Here is a 27,280-nt window from a genome sequence, read left to right on the forward strand (position 1 = left end):
GCTTTGGGAACTTCTGTGCCGTCCGAAGCACCCCGCGAGCCCGAGGCTATGACCTACTCTGCGGCTGTTCGTCGACCCCGCCCTGCCCCAACACGCCGTCAAGAGGCCCCGCCGTACCGCCGCCCACTGTCACCCGCCCGACCCCCGGTAGCCCGAAACCAGACGCCGAGGAAGACGGACGTATGGCGAACTCCCGATAATCGTCCTCTGTGCTATCACTGCGGAGAGGCCGACCACATCTACCGTCGCTGCCCATACAAGAGACTCGGACTGCGTGGTTTCTCCGTCGACGCACCTCGCCCTCTCCCTGGCCAACGACCACGTGAGATCGACGAGTATCTATCTGAAACCAGCCGTGGCCCATCCCGTTTCAACCGCTCGCGATCGCCCTACCCGTACCAATCGCCGAACCGCCGTAGCAATGCTGACTTCTCACGTGGAAGGTCCCCCAGCCCACGCGGGGGAAACTAAAAGCAGCAACTTCGGGAGGTAAAGTTGCACAACGGCGGAAAAATGAAAACCCTCCAACGACGCAGCGACTCGCTGAAGACCATCATTCACGACATGCCCTCATCCCTACGACCCGACCCAGCCCTAACGAGTCTCCTGAACACGACGACAGCTACACGGCGCGACGCGTACCCGACCTGACCGAGACGTCCGTTGAGAAGACGACGACAACGACGATGCACACTGCCCGACCGTCAACACGTACAAGCAGAGATACGACGCCCCGACGAACCCGAAACTCGAGGAAGACTGCTTTGGACGTCAAGGTGTCCATCGACGGCTTTGACGTAGTCGCCCTCGTAGACACGGGAGCTGACTATTCGGTAATGAGCGGACCATTTGCGTCTAAACTGAAGAAAGTTATGACCAGATGGGACGGTCCGCACATACGCACAGCAGGAGGGCACCTCGTGACGCCAAGCGGAACGTGCACATCGCGCGTCACCATAGACGGCACAACGTACCCTGCGGCGTTCGTCATTCTGCCTAACTGCTCCCGCGACGTAATTCTTGGTATGGACTTTTTGATGGACAACGGGGCAATAATCGATCTGCAGACCAAGTCAATAACTTTTTCCCCCAATCACTCCATGACGCCGGAACCGAACCCCGAACGACGTGCTGCTGTAAGGATTGCCGATGATCATGTCACCCTGCCACCCCGCGCAAGCTTGATGGTCGCAGTCTACTGTGAAGATGCTGCTCCTGACGTCGACGCTATCGTAGACACTGATCAAAGGGTGCTTCTCGACCGTGGTGTGTCGGTCGCAAGAGGCATTGCGCGCTTCAAGGAACACCAATCCCACATTCTGGTTACTAATTTCACCGAGGAGTACCAGCATTTAAACAAGGGCGCGGCAATTGCATTCCTCGAAGAAGCGCAAGAAGCAAGTGACGTGATCGCGGTCGCCGACTTTGAACGCACACCCGTAGAAACCTTCAAGCTCCCGCAGCCCTTGCACGTGAATCCGGCGCTACCGCAAGAACAACGAAACAAATTATTGGCTTTGCTGCGTCGCTATAGCGAATGTTTTTCGTCGAGCGCAAAACTACGTCAGACCCCTCTAGCGAAGCACCGAATAATAACCGAAGATGGAGCCCGACCTACCCGACAGTCACCGTACCGCGTCTCTTCACACGAACGGGAAGCCATCCGGACTCAAGTCGACGACATGCTCAGCGACGACATTATACAGCCATCGAAAAGCTCCTGGGCTGCGCCCGTCGTACTCGTAAAGAAAAAAGACGGCACATTAAGGTTTTGTGTTGACTACCGGCGACTGAACAAAATCACGAAAAAGGACGTGTACCCCCTCCCCCGAATCGACGACGCCCTCGACCACCTCTGCCACGCGAAGTACTTCTCATCGATGGACCTGAAGACCGGCTACTGGCAAATTGAAGTGGACGAGAGAGACCGAGAGAAGACTGCATTTATAACCCCAGACGGCCTATACGAGTTCAAGGTGATGCTGTTTGGGCTGTGCACAGAACCAGCGACGTTTCAAAGAGTCATGGACACTGTGCTAGCTGGCCTTAAGTGGCACACCTGCCTCGTATACCTCGACGACGTAGTGGTATTCGCCCGGACTTTCGACGAACACCTTGCAAGGTTGGAGTCTGTACTCGAGGCAATTCGTACGTCGGGGTTGACGCTGAAGCCTGAAAAGTGCCGTTTCGCATACGAGGAACTCAAGTTCTTGGGCCACGTCGTCAACGCCGCGGGAGTCCTACCTGACCCGGCAAAAACTTCAGCTATCGCGAACTTCCCTAGGCCGAAAGACAAGAAGGGCGTGCGAAGATTTCTCGGGCTGTGCGCATACTACCGGCGCTTCGTCGCAAACTTCGCACGCATTGCAGAGCCACTCACGCGCTTGACGAAAGACAGCACCCCTTTCAGCTGGGAAAACGACCAAGAAAAAGCATTCTGCGAGCTGCAAAAACACCTGCAAAGCCCGCCCGTGCTCGCTCATTTCGACGAAAACGCCGAAACGGAAATGCACACGGACGCCAGTGATATAGGCTTGGGTGCCGTCCTTGTCCAAAAGCAAAGCGGCTGCGAAAGGGTAATCGCCTATGCCAGCCGTGGTCTGTCGAAGGAGGAGAAAAACTATTCTGCCTCTGAGAAAGAGTGCCTGGCTATTATATGGGCGATTTCAAAATTTCGCCCATACGTGTATGGAAGGCCATTCAAGGTTGTAACAGACCACCATGCGCTGTGTTGGCTCGCCAATTTGAAGGACCCCTCTGGCCGTCTTGGGCGGTGGAGCTTGCGCCTGCAGGAGTTCGACGTTACAGTCGTTTATAAATCCGGCAGGAAACACTCCGACGCCGACTGCCTGTCCCGCGCCCCCGTCGACCCACCACCACAAGACTCTGATGAAGACAGCGCGTTCTTCGGGATCGTGACGGAGAGCGACCTAGCCGCCCAGCAGCGTGCCGACCCCGACTTACGCGTCATAATCGAGTACCTCGAGGGATGCAACGTTGCCGTTCCTAGAACCTTCAAACGCAGCTTACCAGCATTCAGCCTGAGAAACTCCGTCCTCGTGAAGAAGAATTTCAGCCCCGGAACAAGAGCGAATTACCTTCTCGTCATTCCCGCGGACCTTCGTGACGAAATTTTGGAAGCGTGCCACGACGACCCGTCTTCCGGACATCTCGGCAAAGCCCGCACTATTGGAAAAATCAAGGCGAGGTACTACTGGCCCGACCTTACCTCTGACGTCACCTACTACGTCCGGAGCTGCCGTGACTGCCAGCGACGAAAAACGCCGCCGACAAGACCCGCCGGACTTCTACAACCGATCGCCGTCTCATCGAGACCATTTCAACAGATTGGAATGGACCTTTTAGGCCCGTTCCCTACGTCACGATCACAGAACAGGTGGATTGTCGTAGCGACAGACTACATGACGCGCTACGCCGAGACCGCCGCTCTTCCGAGGGGGACTGCACAAGAAGTGGCAAAGTTCTTTATAAGCCAAGTGGTGCTGCGACATGGAGCCCCGGAAGTCCTAATCACAGACCGCGGAACGGCATTTACTGCGGAGCTGATGCAAGGAGTATTACGCTACAGCAACACGGATCACCGAAGAACGACGGCGTACCACCCCCAAACGAACGGACTAACAGAACGTCTGAACAAGACAATCGCAGATATGCTGTCAATGTACGTTGACGTTGAACACAAGACTTGGGACGAAGTGCTCCCGTATGTCACGTTTGCGTACAACACGGCTATCCAGGAGACGACGCAGCTGACGCCGTTCGAGCTTGTCTACGGTAGAAGGCCGACTACGATGCTCGACGCCATGCTTCCGCACGTAGAAGACGACGACCTCAACGCCGACGTCCACGGATATCTTCAACGTGCGGAAGAGGCCCGCCAGCTCGCTCGAGTTCGTATAACGGACCAGCAGCTGTTGGATGCGGGCCGCTACAACCTCCGACGCCGAGACGCCGAGTACCAACCAGGGGATCGTGTGTGGGATTGGACTCCCATCCGACGACGCGGACTCAGTGAGAAGCTCCTGCGACGCTATTTCGGACCCTACCAGATTCTACGACGTGTTGGCCAACTTACCTACGAAGTGATCCCTGATGGTGACTCCGGCACATCACGACAACGCAGGCGGCCTGAAGTCGTCCACGTGGTTCGCCTAAAACCTTTTTACGGACGATGACGAACTTTTATTTTCATTTGTTCGGACTGTCGCTTATGTTAGCATCGGGTCGATGCACTCTTAGAGGGGGGGTAATGCCGCGAACCATACATTGGGTTTGTTTATTTGTGTTTTGCTTTTACCGCCCGGCTGCGCCGGTCTGCGTTATCTCTGCGCCAAGGGAAGCGCGTGTTCCATTCTTTCTTTCTGTGCCGCATGTGTTATCTGTTGTGATAGGGAGAGCATTCCGATCTAACGTGAACAGCCCAGAATAATCTTCTTGGATCTACTATGTTCTCGATGCGAATCGACGTTTCGAGAACCACGTGCGCCGAAAGATAAAAAGCCTGCAGTGCGGACGCCGGGACATTCGATTCTGCGACGCTCGCTAACGCAACTCACTTTGTTGACCGCTGCTTCGCCGCCTCTGTATTCTTTTGAGTTGTTAGGGGAGCACAAGTTCGCTCCAATAAACTTGTTTCTCCTGCAAGACAACTGCGTCGTCCTTGGCTTCGTGACAATATATACATATATATATTTATATATATATATATATATGTATATATATATAGCGAATCAGGATAGGAAATGATGGGCTCGTAGCAATACCTTTGAAATCAAGGGTTCGCGGTCACGAAAACCTCGTAAAGCAAAGGGGAGGTTACTGTAGGTCATCGAAACAGATAAAGAATTTGGAAAGAAGAAAGAAACCGGAGAAAAAATGCTCGCCAGGTGGGATCCGGACCCACGACCTCCAGAATACCGGTCTGGTTCGATAACCACTTCGCTACCGGCGGGGCGATTTTCACACCCGCTTTCAGGGGTATTTATGTCAATGTAATTTTTTCCTGTCCCCGGGGGGTGGTAGCCAGGGCCGCTCTCACTTCTCGGGATGAAGGTGACCTTCTTTTTAATCCCCATGCCGTGAATCGAGTGTCTACGACATGTCGAGAGTGGTCAACCAGCATTGAACCCTCTTAAGCTCTCTATGGCACCGAGACTGCCAGAACAGAGGCCCTCGCTATGCATGTAGCGAATCAGAATAGGAAATGAGGGGCTCCTAGAAATAACACAGAAAATAAGGGTTGGCAGTCAAGAAAACCTCGTAAAGCAAAGGGGAGGTAGTGGTAGCTGATTGAAACAGATAAAGAATTTGTAAAGAAAGAAAGAAAGCGGAGAAAAAATGCCCGCCAGGTGGGATCCGAACCCACGACCTACAAAATACCGGTCTGGGGCGATAACCACTACGCTACCGGTGGGGCGATTTTCTCCCCCGCTTTCTCGGGGATTTACCTCAATGTAATTTGTTCCTGTGCGTGGGGGTGGTAGCCAGGGCCACTCTGACTTTCTTTCCAAATTCTTTATCAGTTTCAATGACCTACCACAACCTCCCCTTTGATTTTCGAGGTTTTCTTGACTGCCAACTCCTATTTTCTGTGTTAAATATATATATATATATTGTCACGTAGCCAAGGACGAAGCAGTTGTTTGGAAAAGAAACAAGTTTATTGGAGCGAACTTGTGCTCCCCTAACAACTGAAAAGAATACAGAGGCGGCGAAGCAGTGGTCAACAAAGTGACGTACGTGCGTCGGTGAGCGTCGCAGAATCGAATGCCCCGGCGTCTGCTCTGCAGGCGTTTTATCTTTCGGCGCGCGTGGTTCTGGAACCGTCGATTCGCATCGAGAACATTGTAGATGCAGAAGATTATTCCGGGATGTTCACGTTAGATCGGAATGCTCTCCCTATCTGAACAGATAACACATGCGGCACAGAAAGAAAGAATGGAACACGCGCTTCCCTTGGCACGGAGATAACACAGACCGGCGCAGCCGGGCGGTAAAAGCAAAACACAAATAAACAAACCCAATGCATGGTTCGCGGCATTACCCCCCCTCTAAGAGTGCATCGACCCGATGCTAACATAAGCGACAGTCCGAAAATGAAAATAAAAGTTCGTCATCGTTCGTAGAAAGGTTTTAAGCGAACCACGTGGACGACTTCGGGCCGCGTACGTCGTCGTGATGTGCCGGAGTCACCATCGGGGATCACTTCGTAGGTAAGTTGGCCAACACGTCGCAGAATCTGGTAGGGTCCGAAATACCGTCGCAGAAGTTTCTCGCTCAGTCCGCGTCGTCGGATGGGAGTCCAAACCCACACACGATCCCCTGGTTGGTACTCGGCGTCTCGGCGTCGGAGGTTGTAGCGGCCCGCATCCACCAGCTGCTGGTCCGTTATACGAACTCGAGCGAGCTGGCGGGCCTCCTCCGCACGTTGAAGGTATCCTTGGACGTCGGCGTTGAGGTCGTCGTCTTCTACATGCGGAAGCATGGCGTCGAGCATCGTAGTCGGTCGTCTTCCGTAGACAAGCTCGAACGGTTTCATCTGCGTAGTTTCCTGCGTCGCTGTATTGTACGCAAACGTGACATACGGGAGGACTTCGTCCCAAGTCTTATGTTCAACGTCGACGTACATGGACAGCATATCCGCAATTGTCTTGTTCAGACGTTCTGTTAGTCCGTTCGTTTGGGGTGGTACGCCGTCGTTCTTCGGTGATCCGTGTTGCTGTAGCGTAATACTCCTTGCATCAGCTCCGCAGTAAATGCCGTTCCGCGGTCTGTGATTAGGACTTCAGGGGCTCCATGTCGCAGCACAACTTGGTTTATAAAGAACTTGGCGACTTCTTGTGCAGTCCCCCGCGGAAGAGCGGCGGTCTCTGCGTAGCGCGTCATGTAGTCTGTCGCTACGACAATCCACTTGTTCTCCGATCGTGACGTCGGCAACGGGCCTAGAAGGTCCATTCCGATTTGTTGAAAGGGCCTCCGCGGGACGGCGATCGGTTGTAGAAGTCCGGCGCGTCTTGTCGGCGGCGTTTTTCGTCGCTGGCAGTCCCGGCAACTCCGAACGTAGTGGGTGACGTCGGATGTAAGGCGGGGCCAGAAGTACTTCGCCTTCATTTTTGCAATAGTGCGAGCTGTGCCGAGATGTCCGGAAGACGGGTCGTCGTGGGACGCTTCCAAAATTTCGTCACGAAGGTCTGCGGGGATGACAAGTAGATAATTCGTTCTTGTTCCGGGGCTGAAATTCTTCTTCACGAGGACGGAGTTTCTGAGGCTGAATGCTGGTAAGTTACGCTTGAACGCTCTAGGCACGGCGACGTTACGTCCTTCGAGGTAGTCGATCATTACTCGCAAGTCGGGGTCGGCACGCTGCTGGGCGGCTAGGTCGCTCTCCGTCACGATCCCGAAGAACGCGCTGTCTTCATCAGCGTCTTGTGGTGGTGGGTCGACGGGGGCGCGGGACAGGCAGTCAGCGTCGGAGTGTTTCCTGCCGGATTTATAAACGACTGTAACGTCGAACTCCTGCAGGCGCAAGCTCCACCGCCCAAGACGGCCGGAGGGGTCCTTCAAATTGGCGAGCCAACACAGCGCATGGTGGTCTGTTACAACCTTGAACGGTCTGCCATACACGTATGGGCGAAATTTTGAAATGGCCCATATAATAGCCAGGCACTCTTTTTCGGAGGCAGAGTAGTTTTTCTCCTCCTTCGACAGACCACGGCTGGCATAGGCGATTACGTTTTCGCACCCGCTTTGTTTTTGGACAAGGACGGCACCCAAGCCTATATCACTGGCGTCCGTGTGTATTTCCGTTTCGGCGTTGTCGTCGAAATGAGCGAGCACGGGCGGGCTTTGCAGGTGTTTTTGCAGCTCGCAGAATGCCTTTTCTTGGTCGTCTTCCCAGCTGAAAGCGGTGCTATCTTTCGTCAAGCGAGTGAGCGGCTCTGCAATGCGTGCGAAGTTTGCGACGAAGCGCCGGTAGTATGCGCACAGTCCAAGAAATCTGCGCACGCCCTTCTTATCTTTCGGCCTTGGGAAGTTCGCTATGGCTGAAGTTTTCGCCGGGTCAGGCAGGACTCCCGCGGCGTTGACGACATGGCCCAAAAACTTCAGTTGCCCGTACGCGAAGCGGCACTTTTCAGGCTTCAGCGTTAACCCCGACGTACGGATGGCCTCGAGTACTGACTGCAACCTTGCGAGGTGTTCGTCGAAAGTCCGGGAGAATACCACAACGTCGTCGAGGTATACGAGGCAGGTGTGCCACTTCAGGCCAGCTAGCACAGTGTCCATGACTCTTTGGAACGTTGCTGGTGCCGTGCATAGCCCAAACGGCATTACCTTGAACTCGTATAGGCCGTCCGGGGTTATGAATGCAGTCTTCTCTCGATCTCTCTCGTCCACTTCAATTTGCCAGTAGCCGGTCTTCAGGTCCATCGATGAGAAGTACCTCGCATGGCAGAGGTGGTCGAGGGCGTCGTCGATTCGTGGCAGGGGGTACACGTCCTTTTTGGTGATCTTGTTAAATCGCCGGTAGTCAACGCAGAACCTCAGTGTGCCGTCTTTTTTCTTCACGAGTACGACCGGCGCAGCCCACGGACTTTTCGATGGCTGTATAATGTCGTCGTTGAGCATGTCGTCGACTTGAGTCCGGATGGCTTCGCGCTCGTGGGAAGAGACGCGGTACGGTGACTGTCGGGTAGGTCGGGCTCCATCCTCGGTTATTATCCGGTGCTTCGCCAGAGGTGTTTGACGTAACTTCGAGTTCGACGAAAAACACTCGCTGTAGCGACGCAGCAAAGCCAATAACTTGTTCCTTTCTTCTTGCGGTAGCGCCGGATTCACGTCGAAGGGGTGCGGAAGCTTGAAGGTATCGTCGGGTGCGCGTTCAAAGTCGGCGACTGCTATCACGTCACTTGCTAGTTGCGTTTCTTCGACGAACGCAATTGCAGCGCCCTTGTTTAAATGCTGGTACTCCTCGGTGAAATTGGTGACCAAAACGTGGGATTTGCGATGCTTAAACCGCGCAATGCCTCTTGCGACAGACACACCGCGGTCAAGAAGCAACCTTCGGTCACTCTCCACGATAGCGTCGACGTCGGGAGCAGCACCTTCACAGTAGACGGTGATCATCAAGCTTGCGCGGGGTGGCAGGGTGACGTGATCATCGGCGATCCTTACAGCTGCACGGTGTTCGGGGTTCGATTCCGGCGTCATGGAGTGGTCGGAGGAAAAAGTTATCGACTTCGTCTGGAGATCGATTATTGCGCCGTTGTCTGTCAAAAAGTCCATTCCGAGAATTACGTCGCGGGAGCAGTTGGGCAAAACGACGAACACTGCAGGGTACGTCGTGCCATCTATGGTGACGCGCGATGTGCACGTTCCACTTGGCGTCATGATGTGGCCTCCTGCTGTGCGTATGTGCGGACCGTCCCATCTGGTCATAACTTTCTTCAGCTTAGACGCAAATGGTCCGCTCATTACGGAGTAGTCGGCTCCCGTGTCTACGAGGGCGACTACATCAAAACCGTCGATGGACACCTTGACGTCGGATGCCGCCTTCCTCGAGTTCCGGGTGCGTCGGGGCGTCGCATCTCGGCTTGTGCGTGTTGACGGTCGGGCACTGTGCGCCGTCGTTGTCCATGTCTTCTCAGCGGACGTCTCGGTTAGGTCGGGTAAGCGTCGCGGCGTATAGCTGTCGTCGTGTTCGGGAGTCTCATCAGGGTTAGGTCGGGTCGTCGGGATGAGGGCATGTCGTGAATCACTGTCTTCGGCGCGTCCTTGCGTCGTTGGAGGGTTTCCGGTTTTTCGCCGTAGAGCAACTTCACCTCCAGAAGTTGCTGCTTTTAGTTTCCCCCGCGTGGGCTGGGGGACCTTCCACGGGCGAAGTCAGCATTGCTACGGCGGTTCGGCGATTGGTATGGGTAGGGCGACGGCGAACGGTTGAAACGCGCTGGGCCACGGCTGGTTTCAGATAGATACTCGTCGATCTCACGTGGTCGTTGGCCAGGGAGAGGGCGAGGTGCGTCGACGGAGAAACCACGCAGTCCGAGTCTCTTGTATGGGCAGCGACGGTAAATGTGGTCGGCCTCTCCGCAGTGGTAGCACAGAGGACGGTTATCGGGAGTTCGCCATACGTCCGTCTTCCTCGGCGTCTGGTTTCGAGCTACCGGGGGTCGGGCGGGTGACAGTGGGCGGCGGTACGGCGGGGCCTCTTGACGGCGTGTTGGAGCAGGGCGGGGTCGTCGAACAGCCGCGGAGTATGTCATAGCTTGTGGCTCTCGGGGTACCTCGGATGGCGTAGAAGTTCCCAACGCTTGTTGCACTTCTTCTCTAATCACGTCGGTGAGGGAAGCGTCTTGGGGATGCGGCGGCGTTGGGAGAAGTTTCCGCAGCTCCTCTCTCACTATTGCGCGGATAGTCTCGCGTAGGCTGTCTGCCGGGATCCGCGTGCTGCCAAAGTCGTTCTCATTGGCCGCGCCAACAAAGTTGCGGTCATACTTCTTAGCACGCATTTCGAGGGCTTTTTCAATAGTGCTGGCTTCGGTCACGAATTCGGCGACGGTTTTGGGCGGATTTCGGACAAGTCCAGCAAACAGTTCCTCCTTCACTCCGCGCATTAAGAAGCGCAACTTCTTTTCTTCCGTCATTTCGGGGTCCGCGCGGCGAAATAGCTGCTTCATCTCCTCAACGAAGATCACGACACCTTCGTTGGGGTGTTGCGTGCGTGTTTCCAACAAAAGGGCGGCTCTTTCTTTCCGCACGACGGTAGTGAAGGTCTTAGTGAACTCGCTTTTGAACTGAGCCCAGTTTGTTAAGGAGCTCTCGTGGTTCTCGAACCAAGTGCGAGCCGAATCTTCCAAGTAAACGAAAACGTGCCGGAACGTTTCTGCGTCGTCCCACCTGTTGAATTTCCGGACGCGCTCCAGTTTCTCCAACCATTCTTCTGGGTCTTCTGCGGGGGCTCCTCGGAATGATGGCGGTTCCCGTGGCTGCTGCAGAACGACAGGAGGATTGGCTTGGTTGAGCATGGTGCTGGTAGCGACGTTTTTCTTCTTCGTCTTTTCCGGTAGTAGACCGAACTCGGGTGGTAAATCTTGCACGCGGAGGCTGGCTCTTGTTGGACTGGCTTGGCGGCTTCCAGAGGTTGTAGTGGGCATGAAGGGTGCGTACCCAGCACCTCCACCAGATGTCACGTAGCCAAGGACGAAGCAGTTGTTTGGAAAAGAAACAAGTTTATTGGAGCGAACTTGTGCTCCCCTAACAACTGAAAAGAATACAGAGGCGGCGAAGCAGTGGTCAACAAAGTGACGTACGTGCGTCGGTGAGCGTCGCAGAATCGAATGCCCCGGCGTCTGCTCTGCAGGCGTTTTATCTTTCGGCGCGCGTGGTTCTGGAACCGTCGATTCGCATCGAGAACATTGTAGATGCAAGAAGATTATTCCGGGATGTTCACGTTAGATCGGAATGCTCTCCCTATCTGAACAGATAACACATGCGGCACAGAAAGAAAGAATGGAACACGCGCTTCCCTTGGCACGGAGATAACACAGACTGGCGCAGCCGGGCGGTAAAAGCAAAACACAAATAAACAAACCCAATGCATGGTTCGCGGCAATATATATATAACATACCATAACAAAACTTTATTTCAGAAGGTGGACGCGTCGGTCAGCATGGGGAAGAAAGGAAGGTGGGGGGGGAGAGTTTAAATGTTACATTCTGCGGTCGACGCCTGAAGAGTGCGCGAACTCCCACAGAGAAAGCAGCGTCTGCTTGCAGTGGCGGGTTGCAGCGGGGTTGTCCATTCCACAAGCCGCTGGACGCCGGGCGGAAGATACTGTAAACGGAGCGTTTGAAGGCCGGGACAGTCCCACAACATGTGGTGTACAGTGGGCGTGGCTCCTGTGGAGCAAGAGGTGCAGGCAACTGTGGCCACAGATTGCGCAACCTCGACGGCATGGTGGTGACGTTTTGGCACACACGCACGCCACTTGGCCAACACATCATCGGTTAGCGCGGCACCAGCCCGTGCCTTGTGCAGAAGTACTTGCGCGCCACGGGGCAATCCAGCGGGCAGGGGGGCGGGGTCTGGTGGAACCAAGTTCCGCAACGACTGTTTGGACGCGTGCCGTGCTGCCGCTTTTGCTTCTGAGGGGTCGGGGTCGTATTGTGCAAATGGGACGGGCAACGCCGGGTTGGAGCGGAGTTCAAAGTGCTCGCTCGCGCACGCGTAAGCGGTCTCGCTGTCCCGGGACCCAGTCTACCCGTACGACTATATTGCGTGTGTCTCGCAGTCTGCGACAAATGGTCTTGATGAGGTCGCAGGTGGTTCCGACGTATGGGGTTTTGCCAGGTCGATCGAGGGCTTGGGGGCTGTCCGTAAATATTGTGAAGTGGTGGTTGTCACCGGCGCCGTAAGTTGCCTCAATGTGCTCCGCAGCGAGAAGAACTGCCGCAAGACGGGTCTGACATGGGCTTGGAGGGTGAAGAAATTGAATTGTGCGGGAAATGCGCATTTGGCCGTCAATACAGGAAAGTGAAGCGCGAGATGTTGTTTCATTTAGGACTGCTGTTGTAAAGATGGCGCCGGCTCGGCGGTCCGCGCGTGCAGCCATAGCGGCGCGGTCATGGTGGTTATGGTTTCGAGATACAGGCTTTGACACACGAACCAAGACATCTTCCCAAGGGGCTCGAACAGCCGGCAGTTGCGGGAAAAGCGAATCGCTCTGACCGGAAGCCAATTTTTGGACAAGCTGCCCCGCGCGGGTTTCGGCGCGTCTCCTGTTGTGGCCTTCGACCCTCTCCGTTATGATAGCGCGGAGGGGGGGCAGCTGGGAATAGCGGTAGAGTTCTTCCACGCGGGTGTGCCGAGGTAAACCAGTAATTACTCTGAGGCTTTCGCGGTGTAATGTCTCCAGTCGGTCATATTGTGTCTTCGTAAGGGCAAAGCATGGAGCACCGTAGCACGCCTTGGAAGTCAGGACGGCCTGGGTAAGTGTGCGCAGGACCTGCGTTGTTGCCGCGCCGAAGCGGCCTCCAATTCGCTTGATGATATGAAGCTGCTGCTTCCAAACACATATGATTTGCCGGATCCATTCACTGGCCCCTCCGTCTTCGTGGACTGGTACGCCAAGTATCCGGAGCCACCTGTCGGCAGCACGCTCGATGGGTTGACCATTCAGCGTGAAATGTATTTGTGCCTGCAGATGGTCGAGCCCTCCAATGACGAGGTATTTTGTCTTTTCTGGAGACGGACTCATTCCAGTCGGAGGCAGGCACCTGTCAATGGTATCAAGTTCGAGCTGAATTGTGTCGATGACTTGCTGCGTGTTCAGCGTAGTGCATCGAGGGTCAACTCAGATGGTGATATCATCACCGTACATAGTGTGCTGCAGGTGTGGAATGTTGCGAAGTTGTTTTGCAATCTTCCGCATCACTAGGTTAAACAGCGTGGGCGAGAGGATGGCTCCTTGCGGTACACCAGTTGTATTGGTGAAGACGCGGGGATGGTTTAGCTCCGTTCTAATTTCAAACGTGCGGCCATTTAAAAAGCTTTTAACAAAATTAATTACGCGCGTACCCGCACCACAGTCCTGGAGAGCTTCAAAAATGGCACTATGGCGGACGGTGTCGAAAGCCTTTTTGAGGTCGACTGCCACGATCACGGCGGGGATCTTCGTTCGTCGGCGCTTCTTGCCGGTCAAGTTGCACAGGAGCAGCAGGCTGTCGTAGGTGCAAAGACCAGGGCGAAATCCAGTTTGCCCTTCGTCATAGTACGGCTCTGCACCAGCGTTCTCGAGAATGTAGGTTAACCTGGTGAGAACCATGCGCTCAAGAAGCTTGCAAAGTGTAGAAGTCAAGGAGATAGACCTCATGTTGTTGATGTTATTCATCTTTTTTCCTGCCTTGGGAATGGGGTAAACTACTGAGTGCTTCCAGTCGACTGGCAGCTCACCGGACATCCACACAGCGTTTAACTCTGATAACAACTGCATTTTGGCGTCTTCATCCAAGTTTTGAAGCATGCGCCATGTATTCCCATCTTTACCGGGCGCGCTCCTCACGTTGATTGCCCCCAGAGCTATTGCCATTTCCTGTGGAGTGAACGGCCCATTTTGGGCAACATCATTCTCTGGGTGTTGCCATTGATACGTAGTCGGTGCCGGGGGAATGCTGGGTTGCGGGAAAAATGTGCGAGCGGCCTCCTCCTCAAATTCTGCAGCAGAAAGGCTGGTTGCCAGACAAATATTGCGGCCCGTATGCGGGGCTTTGGCCTTCCCTATCAGGATACGAAATGTGTGCCATAGCTTGGTTGAACCGGTCTTTTCACTAAAGGAGGCACAGTGGTCGAGCCACCGCGATCGCGCTAGTCTTTTGGCGTACCGTCGAGCCTCAGCCACCTTTTTTCGTACCCTGTGAAGATCTTTAAACAGCCTTCCATTCTTCAAATACTGAATGCATAGTTGTTCCCTCGTATTCCAGAGATTGACGAGGTGTTTGTCCGGTACCGGCATGTCTTCACTCACTTGGATTACGCGTGTGGAGTCCTGAACTGCGCGCTTCAACTTTTGAGTGAATGAATGATTGCTTTCATATTCAGCCATAGCAGCACAGAAGGCATCCCAATCGACTGTTTGTGTTGTACGCTTGGACTGTCGGAGGATTCGGGCGTTTAACTGCAGCCATATGGGATAGTGGTCGGAGCTCATGGGATCTGCTCCACAGCGCCACTCTTTAACGACGCGGTGATCTGCCCATGTGAGATCTACGGTGGTATCGCGCTGTCTCGCGTGAAGTCCGCGCCTCGTAGGGTATTCCAAGTCACTGATGAGTTTAAGGCGGGCGGCTTCAGTAGTCTCCTGAAGTTTGTTGCCACGTGCGTCCGCCGTGCTGTATCCCCAGTCTGGGTGGTGTGCGTTAAAATCTCCAGCCACAAGGAAGCGGTCCTCTGGGTACTGTTTTCTCATGTCGAGCATCCACTGGTACCCGACATTACCCCCTTGGGACCCACGGCGGCAGCAGCTGGGCTCAGGACGCGCGTAATACGACGCAATTAGCATAGTCTTTCTACCAATGTATAAACGTACAGAGACGATCTCTTGGAAGCTGCTGCAGTATTGAGCAGTATCAATTTGCGCGTGGGGAATATCCTGGCGCACAAACACAGCGGCTTGTGCCTCAACCTTGTTTGATTGTTGTTGAGTTCTGGGCACACGATGTTCAATAGTGGGTTGGAAATATCCTTTGTATCCGGAAATACCAGGTGTATCTCCCCGAATTTGCGTGTGTGTGTGTATATGCTTGGGTGTGTTTTGTGAAAAAAGTCTTATTGAATGGAGCACTTGCCCTGCATTCCTTCTTTCCATTCAAGTAAAATGTCCAGTTGCTACAGATGTGACAGCTATTGTAACCACCTCTGACGACGAAAAACCACAAATGTTCTCTCGGAACACTAACAAAAAGCAACAACACACGATGAAATTTATTTGCGCAGATTCAGAGGTATGCAAACACGAAAGGTGCGTGACGTTTACGGTCAGAGATTTTTATTCAAGCAAAATATTTGTGGTGAAAAGTAACGAAAGATGAATTGTTGACATTTTTCTCTCCACATTGCTAGAGAGCAGAGGCTCCAAATATTTACGGACTTCCATGGTCGTGTTTGTATATTAACACAGCGGCTCCACATTTTTTTGGATCCTATAATGGGCAGCAAGAGGAAAGTATCAGTCATTAAACGTCGTATATCTAGCACCGTATTGCTTTGTGCCGCAGCTTTGTTCCCGAATTACCAGTGAGTCTCTCATTCTGCGTAGTGTAAAAAGCCTGTTTTGAGCAAAAATCACAAGTCTAGCGTCTGAGCGCTGGGCCACTTTTTTCAAGCTGCGAGTTAGTCGATGCATGTAAGGGACTACCGCTACCTTTGTCCTGCTCATCATAGACTCTGCGCAAGGCTTAGCCTTCGCGATCAGTCGTCCAAGTACTCCCACCGTGACGGAGGTGAGCACACAAGCAGGGCTGCCAGCGCTATGAAGCACTAAATAAACTGTTGGTCCTAGCGTACGTGTGTATATAGTTCTACCTTGTGTCGGTGTGCAAGCTGCGCTGCATTCCCCTATCATACATTGGTGGAGCAGGTTGCCTGACATGCCTTTGCCCTCGAATCATTATTTTCGGCACCACCTCGGCGGTGGTTTCTAGTCCTGCCAATGCAAGCCATAAAGATAAACCAAGAGCGGGTTTCTTAATCTCGATTTTTCTAGGAGAGCGATCACACTGCAGTTGATATTCAGCTGTCGTTTCAGCTAAATGATAGATTTTCTCGGCGATGATGCTGCGACTTTGCTGCGAGCACCCTTTAACGTTCGAGCACGCAGAAAAAACGTCAACTGCTTCCGTATATTCAACCCTTGGAAGAACTGGATATAAATCGTTTGAAGTTCTTTGTAGGCGGGTAATGAAGATTTCTATCTTCTCTGATTGTGCACCGAAGGAGCTCTCGAAGTACGGCACAAACGGATTCAGGGGTGCTGCAAAAGAATGCCGTTCGTGCATATAGCAAGTTACAGCAAACAAGTTATAGCACGTTATAGCAAACAATAAAACGCCATTCATATTCGCTTAAGATTGGGTGTTAACAAAGGTGGGGCCACCAGGTGATGACGCCAAGAGATAGTTCACACCAACCGGCGGTACGAGTATTACTATCCTGTCGTCTCCTCGTCACCTTGAGTCGCCATGATGTCTCCTTTTCCACAGGGGAGAATATTGTTGCGTTGATTATGGACGTGATTGATGTAATTGGGCCAGCGTTCATGGAAGGACAATTCCCCGTTGGGGATATTTGGCGTGGTGCACGCCAGACGAGGAACAGGCGGAAGCATCGCACTTCGCATGGGCCAATCGAGTATCGCGTCAGACATAGCTTGCTGAGCACGAAGAAAATCGGCTTCTCCGCAGCTCTAACTGCTCGTTAGGGGTCCAATAAACCACGCTTCTGTATATATATATTTATATTTATGCTTTTATATAGAAATATATATATATATATATATATGTGTGTGTGTATATGTATATATATATATATATATATATATATATATATATATATATATATATATATATATATATATATATATATATAGTTAAGAGAAAAGGTTCCTGGCTATGAGGTTAGCTGTACGATAGAGAAGTCACACTGAAAAACATTTATTGTAACGTTTCGACCGGGGGCCGGTCTTTTTGAAAGATGAAAAAGACCGGCCCCCGGTCGAAACGTTAGAATAAATGTTGTTATGTTTTTCAGTTTGACTTCTCTATCGTATATATATATATATATATATATATATATATATATAAATAAATATATATATATATATATATATATATATATATATATATATATATATATATATATATATATATATATATATATATATATATATAGGCCCTGAGGAAAGCAAGTTCTCTTTGCTGAAACGTAGGCCACAATCGTGCTTTTACATTGTTCGAAGTTATTCTTCTCATGTATATATATATATATATATATATATATATATATATATGTATATGTATATATATATATATATATGTGTGTGTGTGTTTGTGTGTTTGCTTGTGTGTATTTTGTGAAAAAAGTCTTATTTGGATGGAGCGCTTGCCTTGCATTCCTTCTTTCACTTCGATAGAAAAGTCGAGTTGCTACAGATGTGACAGCTGCTGTAACCACCCCTGAAGACGAAAAATCGCGAATGTTCTCTCGGCACACTCAGAGGAACCAACAACTAACGATGAAATTGATTTTCGCAGATTCAGAGGTATGCAAACATGAAAAGTGCATGACTTTTATGGCCAGAGATTTTTAGTCAAGCAAAATTTTTGTGGTTAAAAGTAACGAAAGATGAATTGTGGACATTTGTCTCTCCACATTGCTAGAGAGCAAAGTCTCTAACTATTTACGGACTTCCATTGTCGTGTTTGTACATTACCACAGCGGCACCACGTTTCCCCCAAGCAAGCTCTCGCTATCTTTAGTATATGCGTCAGTTCTGGCATTAAAAATGTTTTTGGATCTTATAATGGGCAGCAAGAGGAACGTTTCAATCATTAAACGTTGTAAATCTAGCGCCGTATTGCTTTACGTAAATGTAAATAACTGTAGATGATGAATTTGAAGGTATGTACGTAATACACCTAAAGCAAAATATTTTATGACGGCAACAAGCAAATAAATAAATGCAGCAGTTCAATTTTTCTATGCATCTTCTACACTAATTACGATCCATTTGCCCAATTCTATCAGCACACAACTCGCCTTCCTTTTAAGCGGCTGCTGCTTCTTTCTCGAGCTTCTTTAATGATGACAACTACAAAGAAAATACTTAAAATATTGACATACTGATTATAAGCCATTACTTTTTGCTCCCCTGGCAAACTTTAGGAGCTTCAAAACAAAAACAGACACAAATATTAACATCGAGATACAATGATTTATTAACAAACCATCACCCCGTTACTTGAGGGCTCTAGGTACGACTCTAGCAATTTGCCTATATAAATTTATATTGCCCAAACTGCTCACGCACGTTGTACTATAATGGCCAAGCACACTTACAAAGATATAAAGAGCACTTTAAATGGTGTCTAGCGGACGGAAAGGTTTTGAATATAAAGCGTCTTACATAGCCCTTCGGAAGTATTATTTTAAGGCGTATAAAAGTGCAGATACGCATAACTTTTTGCAGTTGGCTTTTTGAAATAGGAATGTTCAGTGAATAAACGTGTGTTTTATATGCTCATCCATTCTGTTGAAAGTGGAGTTAAATTTTACTTCGTCTCTAGAAGTGACTATGCGACTGCACATATTTAAAGGAATGTTTTTGAGAGCACAAAAAAAGTTGCGAAGAATCTTTATTAACAATATTTAAACAGAAACCAGCACACTTTCGGCATTTTTTATTAAAATTCTGTCTATTTTTCTGGCGTCGAATGCAATCCTGTTAAATGTCATATCCCGGAAGTCGAATGAACTTCGGCAACATGTTATCCGTAATAGATTTCTCAGCAATCAGTGCTAGCTTCTACGCAGCATAACTAATGAGCTCAATGTGAGCTTGAGCGAGATAATTTTAGCAAGTAATTTTCATTATTATGGTAATGGGGAAACGGTCTCATCTGAGCCTCTATTTTATCAAAGAACAGTTACACAGTGGGGAGGTTGTGGCTGTCTTTCCTGAGAGTTGAATGCTAGCACTAGCAGAAAGCGCGGTTTTTGTACCTTGCATTTACGCGAAACAAACCCATGCGTTGTAGGGCCAGACCCGAAGACAAGATACCTGTTTGTAACCATTTATTCGGCAGACAAAAATTAGTTTTGACCTCAGGAAATTCACTGTAATTCAAATGCGCGCCAATATAAAGTATGTCCAAATATATTTGGCGGAAATAGTGCGGATTTGGAGAAATTTACAGAAACGGAACTCCAACAGCCACACACCTGGAGATGCTCAGACAGGCACGTGTGTGTTGAAACATCACAAGCAACAGCCCGACTAACAAAATTCGTGCTACAATACGTATTGCGACAAAAAACTGCCCCAGCTACGCCCGAATCTCTACGAAAAAGTATTTTCATGCACTTATAATTTGACACGCCAGTAATTATCAGCCGTGTATTTTAAATACGCTCATTCTCGTATAAAATAAATTGTTGTGGTTGTTACCGCAGTTTAACTTTTTTTCTAACTTTTTTTCACTCGTGAAAAACAGGGTACACCAACTCGTAATGTTTTTTGTTGTATTGGTGGACGTTACGCCTCGAAAAATGACATTTTGCAACCTCCACGTGGCTTTGGTGTATGCGCTGAAATTACGGTTTAAAACATATTTATTTGTAGCAGTGCGAGGCATAGCGTCCATGTCTCCAAAATGTCTCCAAGCCCCCAACTGACAACTTAAAAGGACTCTGAAGTGATATGTAAACATTGCGGGATTACTTGCGCAAATTGTAGTCCGGAGTCCCCAGGCCATGTTACAACCACTCTGGGCGCGTTTACGCGATTTTATTTAGTAGAAAAAATAATTCCAAAATCCTGTCCTCCTCTCTTTACGCTCGCCAATTTTCTGCGGCGTTTTCGTGTGACGTCGCGAGGAGCCGAGCTCGCAATTGGCTGCGCTACTGCACGTCTCCCCGGCCTTCAGACAGAGTCAGTCGGCCCAGCGTTTCGTCCGCCGCCCGCCGACGGGTCGTCGCAATTCGTTCGCTCAGTTGAAACGAAGCCAGGACACGTTTGTGAATGGAAGAATGGGCCGTTCTTTACTTGGTTAGTTTGTACACTGTATCTAGCTCCAAGTCAAGATCGCTTCACACAAGCGCTGCACAAGCGCACATGCCACGCTTCGCTGACTGGTACGCCAGTAGGAAAATATAAGGCCTCTTGAAGGCGGGAGAAGAGTCAGCGAAGTCAATATAGATACTAAGGAAATAAAATCAACTGATATTTTTACCGTACAGCGTAAAAATAGGATGCGGGAAGCACTTTTTTGCGCTGGGCGAACAAGCACAGCGGTCAGCGGCACGACTACGCATCTGCGAACGCTTTCCCGTCTACGAAATGCAATTGGTAGACGTGAGCTATTGTGGAAACTCGGGGGACGCGCTCTGCACGAGCGCAATACAACAAATAGTCACCTAAGCTGCTTGAAATGCCAAAACTAAATAAAAGTGTAAACTTGTTGTACAATATATACCTTATATTACCACGGCCGGCGGAGCCCGTCCCTTGGCCGAGTGGTCTGGGGCGCTTAGTATGCCGCCGCAAATGCTGCCGGAAAAAGTCACGAGTTCGAGTCCCCGCGGGTACGTGCTTTTTTTGTTTTGTTTGTCTGGGGCGCTTGGTATGCCGCCGCAAATGCCGCCGCAAAAAGTAACGAGTTCGAGTCCCCGCGGGTACGTGCTGTTGTTTTTGTAAGACAACTTTTTCGTTTTCTGCCGATGTTTTCTACATTGAGTTCACCTTTTTTTGGGCCGCAACGTTGATGGCTCCACGAACTAGTTCACAGAACGCGCGCAGGCTGGCACTGGCGCGCTAGCGAGTTCTCGTTGGCGTGCGGTTGCCAAAAGCACCTACTGCTTGCGGGCAGTGGGCACAAGCCAGAATGAACACACCCTTGGCCTGGTGCGAACATGCTTTTTACGGTACAGGCATGAGTGAGGCAAGCTCCAAATATGGGGGAAAAGCGCATGACATTTCGGCGTCCGCGGGTACGCGGAGGGCGCCCATGCACTGCGTAGGCCTCGGCTAGTGAATGCTACATTTCCAAGCCGTCCTGGGAGGCTTATTTTTATGCATTTTTACAGCTTGCAACATGGCAGAAGCGCTGTACGATTATTACTGAGTTATTGAGAATGCCCATCCAACAACGCCACCGGTTGTGCTTTAGAGAACCGAAACCGAAACCGAAACTTGTTTGGTTGCTCACCTTGGGCATCGTCCAATCACGGTGCCCGCTCCTCCCAACGTCACAGCTTTAGTTGGTGCGGCCGCCGCAAACCGCGCATGGTAGTTTTTCTTCTTTCGCGCTTAGTAAAATAATTACCTATTTGTCAACCAGATAAACGATGAAAAGTGTGCTAATTTGAGCCAGTCTACGCAGTGCGAGCAAAAACGGGAGCTTGACAAATTTACTCCAGTGACCCTTTAAGGTGCTTCGTTCACCTTGTTCACACTCACCGCTCTGTGAGGATCGTCTCCTGTGGTGTTTTTTTTCTCAAAAATAAAAACAAACGCTAAGCGCGAGAGCTTGTCTTTGCCTACAGGCCATTAGGCAAAACCATTTTTTGTAGAGTATTTTGGCACCACATATAGGAACCCACGAGTGAGCAGTTCCGGGTGAGAATCAGACAAAAAATATATTTTTTTAATTGGGTGATCTGTACTGACGACAACGGTACAAAAACAATTTTAAATTCCTTAACAATTTTTTCTTACTCTTGAATTCTTTCTCACTCTTCATCTTTTCACACTTTTAGTGAATCAATTTTAAAAGGACCAGCAGCACCCGACTCCTGAAAATATTACGTTCCTTGTCAGCATGTTGCTGTGGTAGTTGTAAGGTTCCAATTATTTAGGTGAACATTAGAGAAAGAATGGTCCCACCTACAAAAAGTAGCTTTTGGAAAAACTATTTAGCTACAAAGAGTGACCTTTCGAAAATTCAATTTTACAAATCGCTCACTATTTCGGGAATGTAGTGTCGTTTTACCTCCGAAAAACACAAATAGGCGTCAACATTCCGCCTTCAGGGAATCCTCGCTGCATGTATAAGCAACAATGAAGCGTAAGCGTATCCTTTCAAGTGACGAGAAAACAAACGCGTATCCTTTCAAGTTACGAGAAAACAAATTTTTTTGGAGGGGAACGTATACTTCTTTTCTATAGATTTGAAGTAATATGGCTTAAGTGTTCTGTTTGGAGCTATGTCAATATTAGTGCATTGTCCTTATTCGAACAGAACGCCACTCTGGGAGGAGAAAGAACACGTGTAGAGAAATACTGAAAGAGCTCGTTGCACCACGTGTGAGCCTGCAGTTGTAGATTCGTATTTCTTGTTTCACAAAGATCGTGCCAAAATCTCAAACTTTAAGCCTAGTTTGCAAACATCCCGGTGTCCAAAATGATTAGGGTGATAGCAAAACTCACCTTTTAACGTTATATACCTATTCTTGTTTCTTCCGTACTCTCATAGCGAGATTGTAGAGTGAATGTCACAAGCCATGGGGGGCTTCTAGAGAGAGAGAGAGAGAGAGAGAGAGAGAGAGAAATCACTTTCTTTTCCAAGCATGTTGGCTAGGAACGCATGGTGGCTGCCGCCGAAAGCTGGCGGCAACGGTGGCAGCTCGGTCAACCAGAATTAGGTGCACCCCCGGTTGCGAGCTGCCCAGCGCGTCGTCCCAGTGCTTGACGCTGGAGATGGGGGGGAGTGGGTTAAGAGGGCAGGCCCACATGGCGTGGGTTAGAGTGTCCAGGGAGTCACAGAGGGGACAGTTGGGTGAAGGGGTTGTTATGAGCACTGAATTTAAAAGTGACGTTTATATATTTGCCGCGATGGTAAGCCTACGCTGACCGGCAGCGGAGGTTCGGCGCTCCGACCTAGCACTACCGACACCGCGGTGCGGCGAGCGGCCGAAAGATGGCGCCAGCTGCGCGCTAGAATCAAAACAGGTCGCGGCAGATGTCTTGGTCACCGATCGCTGAAACGGAAATTATTGCCAAAATTAAGCTTCATATGCGAATAAGGGGATGATAGTGTGGTGAACACTCTTGTAAGGGATGGTCATTCACAGGTGTACAGATACCAGCGATCAAATAGTCGCCAGGATACTAAGCCTAAAGTTCACAATACCCAAGGTGACCAGTGACACCCCGAGCCCGCTGGCTTGGGCGACAGTTCTTGCGGCCGCCGCCGCGCACGAACTCAGTCCACGTCTAGCGCTGCATGTCACCGCATGAAAAATATTGCATCTTGGCGTCGTCGTCGATTTGCTCGAACAGGCTTCCACGAGCAGCACTTCGTATACCGCGAGCTTGCCATAGCACAACTTGGGCGAGCTTGGCGACGCGCACCGCCGCGTTGCCGCAATGCCCGTCGACATCGCGCATCGCGCGGTGCCGGCACCGCGCAGTTTTAGGTACCAGTGCAAGGGAACACCATGCGCCGGCCACGAACTGAAGAGCAAAGACGTCGAACACGCAATGTTTACAAGCATTGCTCACACAGCTACGCCCACGTATCCTGCCCAAAGGAATACCACCAAAAACAGCAGCGCAGGATATCCTTTCTTGTTCCGAAAACGACCATCTGACGTCACCGTGAATCGGCCAGACACGCAGGCCGATGTTTCTTCACGCCGAAAGCGATTTCACTAGTGCTGCCGATTTGTGGAAGCTCGCAGCCTGGACAATCAAAATCAATTTTAGATGTGATTCCGGGCTCGGATCGCTGCAAAAAATTTCTTTGAGGCATTTGTACAAACTACTGAAGCCAATTATATCATTTTTTAGGAGTGAAAATTTGGTGTCAGTACTCCTTTAATACGTGCACGGGAGTTTTGTAAGGATACTTGAAAAAAAAATGGTTCTAAAGCTTTGTTATGTCACAGTTATCTCTTGATTTAACCTCAGGCTAGCTCGGAGCAAGTGATGTTCATTACTCTAGGACTTCTCAGCGTGTTTCCACTGGACTTTAAACCTTTAAACGATTCGCTTTATTTGCCTATCTACTGCAGTGCCTCCTCTATTCCATTACAACGCTTGTAGTGATCGTTCCAAACGCACTGTACAAAAAGAGTTGTGCTGGCGGACTAAAAGTATCTGGCTGGCTGCAGACTGCAGGCAACCAATTTGATTCACAAGATATACAACACAGGCACAATTTTTAAAAAAAGTACAGGCATTACTCAAAACATAGAGTGAAACAAGGCCGCTCATTTCAAAGAAACATATTTGGCACGGGTGTATTTGAAGTGAAATACATGCTCCCTAATAAGCGTATGCTTCAGCGTCGTAAGTAGTTTGACCTGAAGGCAAAAGCCTTGTACACTTTTGACCTTAGCAGAGTAACAACCCAGCGTGTATCACCACCTTTGTACTCTGGATGTGGGCCACACGTCACCATCTATAAGGTACCCCAAGTGTTCACCTGAGGGCCCACACGGCTAGTTGTTCATGCGCCACTCAACGTCCTCAGTAAACATTCTTCATGACTGCTCTACGTAATTTCACCAGAACAGGAATACGGTCGTCCCACCTACATACTACATGTCGCCATCCTTGCGTCCAAACTTCATGCAGTCATTCCCAAAGTAGATTTCTTCGAGATTGGCACTATTCCTGTGTTTTTTTGTGGTAGGCATACCAGACTGCTTCAATGATCTAAGAGCTTCAAAACCATGCTTTTAAGATTCGTTTGCGAATACAATATTTCCCCGGACATCATCCCCGCATTTCAGTGAAACATATCTTAAATATAATCTGTCACCCCGAGTACCACGAACATGAAAGCTCATAATTGCAGAACGGGAGCTAATATTAAAAAAACCCGTGACTGGATTCGGCTTGAGTGTTCCCGAGAGACGTTCACCTTCTACTGCAGAAAAAAATCAAAACCTTTCTCTGGAAACTAGCGTTCCAACTGGTTCTCTATCGCCTGGTCTTATTTCGTCACCAGTCGAACTTTTCATAAATCAATTTTTTTGCCACGCCCGTCATTTTTCACATACTATTCAAAATGGAGTACTACATATCTGCTTCCTCCAAAATGCCCGCGGCGGATTCTCTACTTGCTATATATGTTGCACCTTATCTTACACTGTCCGAAAGTCGCACGACAAAAAGCTTGCACGCGTTGTCAAAGGGCTTCCTACTAATAATTCGGAACTAACAACTTAGATTCCTTTACGCGTATTTTCCAAAACATGGTATCGCGTATTCAATGTAGACCCGTGAGTCTGCTGTCTTCAGCCAATCTACTAATCCTACCCTGCAAACGACACACCAGGCTCAAATAAAGCCAATAAAAAAACACTCTTGACACCAGTGCCCACCTTAGCACTTCAGCTTTAGTCACTCTAAGCAAATGAAAGCATTCTCTCTTACTCTCTATATTTTCCCAATTTTAGTGAAGGCATTTTATAAGGAAGAGCGCCACCCGACTCCCAAAACCAACACGTTAATTTTACGTGGTTGTTGTAGGGTTTCAATTATTTAGGTTACAATGCATATAAAATGGTCTCAAATACAAGAGGCAAGGTACCTTTTGGAAAAATTATTTCCCAACAAAGTGTGACCTTTCAAAAATGTAATTTTTCAAATGAATCAGTGCTTTGAGATTGGCGAATGTAGTGGCATTTTACCTGCGAAAGATAAAAAACAGCCTCAAAATTGCGCTTTCCGAGAACTCTTTCGGCGTGAATCCGCAACTATAAAGTTTAAGCGAATTCTTTCAAGTGACGAGCTCGAGAAACTTTTGTGGGGAACGTGTCCTTCTTTTCTAAAGGTTTGAAATAATATGGCTTTAAGTGTTCTGTAGCGAGCAAAGTCATTATTATGGCTATGTCCCAATTGAACTGAAAAGCACTCTCGGAGGAAAAAGAACACGATTGTAGAACACGAGCACTTGTAGATGCGTATTTCTTTTTTTCACACACCATTTGCCAAAATCTAAAACTTTAGGCCTAATTTGCAAACATCTCGGTGTCCAATGAGATGTGGGTGACACAAAACTCACCTTTTTACGTTATGTAGTTACTCCTCTTTCTTCCGTACTCTCATAGCGAGATTGGCGAGTGACTGTCATAAGCCATGCGGGGCTCTAGAACATTCAACAGTACCTAAGTAGCTGCAAATATCAGATATTTTCTACATTTCTTCAATTTCTTCCATAAATGGCATGGAATTTGCTAACACCCCAAAAAAACGGTAATTGCCCTGTATACCAACCGTTACCATGCCGAAGAAATAGATGATTCGCATAAAACAAGTTGTCTGTGTTATTTCTCTATATGTTCAATTACCACCTAATCAAATAAAAAGAATTGTTTGCCTGTTTATTTGAAAAGAATATATACGACTGACTAACGTTTTGTTCAATTTATGCTATTTGGTGTCTACGAACAAAGTAGCTCAAATCAATTACAGAGAAGGAATTAGGAGTCAAAAGGTCCAATTTTAAAACAAGGTGGTCGAGGAAACACGCTCTAATGGTCTCAGAAGGTATTATGAATGTTGAAATTCAAAACAGGAGAAGAAAAACGGTGATATGAAAACTGCAATGACCTAGCAAAGCTTCAAATGCCCTTTACAACGACTAAGAAATATCCCCGAAATTTCTTCCTTATAGACGGTGACATTTCAATTATGGTTGACGTTGTTATGTTACCAATTTAAAATTTTTTCTACTTGTTTGAGTTTTCTTCGTTAATTCATCATAACTACAGACACCATAATGTCGTCATGTAAACATCGCAGCTTGCTGTGACCTTCAGCGCAGTGATTCTGTCAACAACGTCGACCGACGTGAGGTGAATGTCATGGTGGACATCCCTATTTCCTCTTTTTCTTATACCAAGACTCCTCGAAATACCGTTTCATCTACTCTAAACAAAAGTATGTTTATTGGTAAAGGTATAAATATTTTGTAATATTCTTTCCGTAAAAAACACTATGTGGTTAAAACGACCTGTTTTCACAGTTAAGGCCTGTAGCTA

General features: G+C 49.2%; 1 long non-coding RNA gene across 2 annotated transcripts; it reads right to left on the reverse strand.

Moving 5' to 3' along the window:
- Positions 1 to 15,555: 15,555 nt before the first annotated feature.
- On the reverse strand, positions 15,556 to 26,763 carry LOC144141294 (uncharacterized). Of its 2 annotated transcripts, XR_013316518.1 has the most exons (4): positions 26,514 to 26,763; positions 26,302 to 26,412; positions 22,716 to 22,800; positions 15,556 to 16,544 (listed from the first exon to the last, which is right to left on the reverse strand). It is a non-coding gene; the product is annotated as an uncharacterized LOC144141294 (long non-coding RNA). The 2 variants fall into 2 exon arrangements; XR_013316517.1 differs by having other exon boundaries at positions 26,302 to 26,763.
- Between the last annotated feature and the right edge of the window lie 517 nt (positions 26,764 to 27,280).

The sequence above is a fragment of the Haemaphysalis longicornis genome, unplaced genomic scaffold (assembly GCF_048455015.1).
Source record: "Haemaphysalis longicornis isolate Haplotype H1 unplaced genomic scaffold, Haemaphysalis longicornis Haplotype H1 scaffold_6, whole genome shotgun sequence".
Classification (NCBI taxonomy): Eukaryota; Metazoa; Arthropoda; class Arachnida; order Ixodida; family Ixodidae; genus Haemaphysalis; species Haemaphysalis longicornis.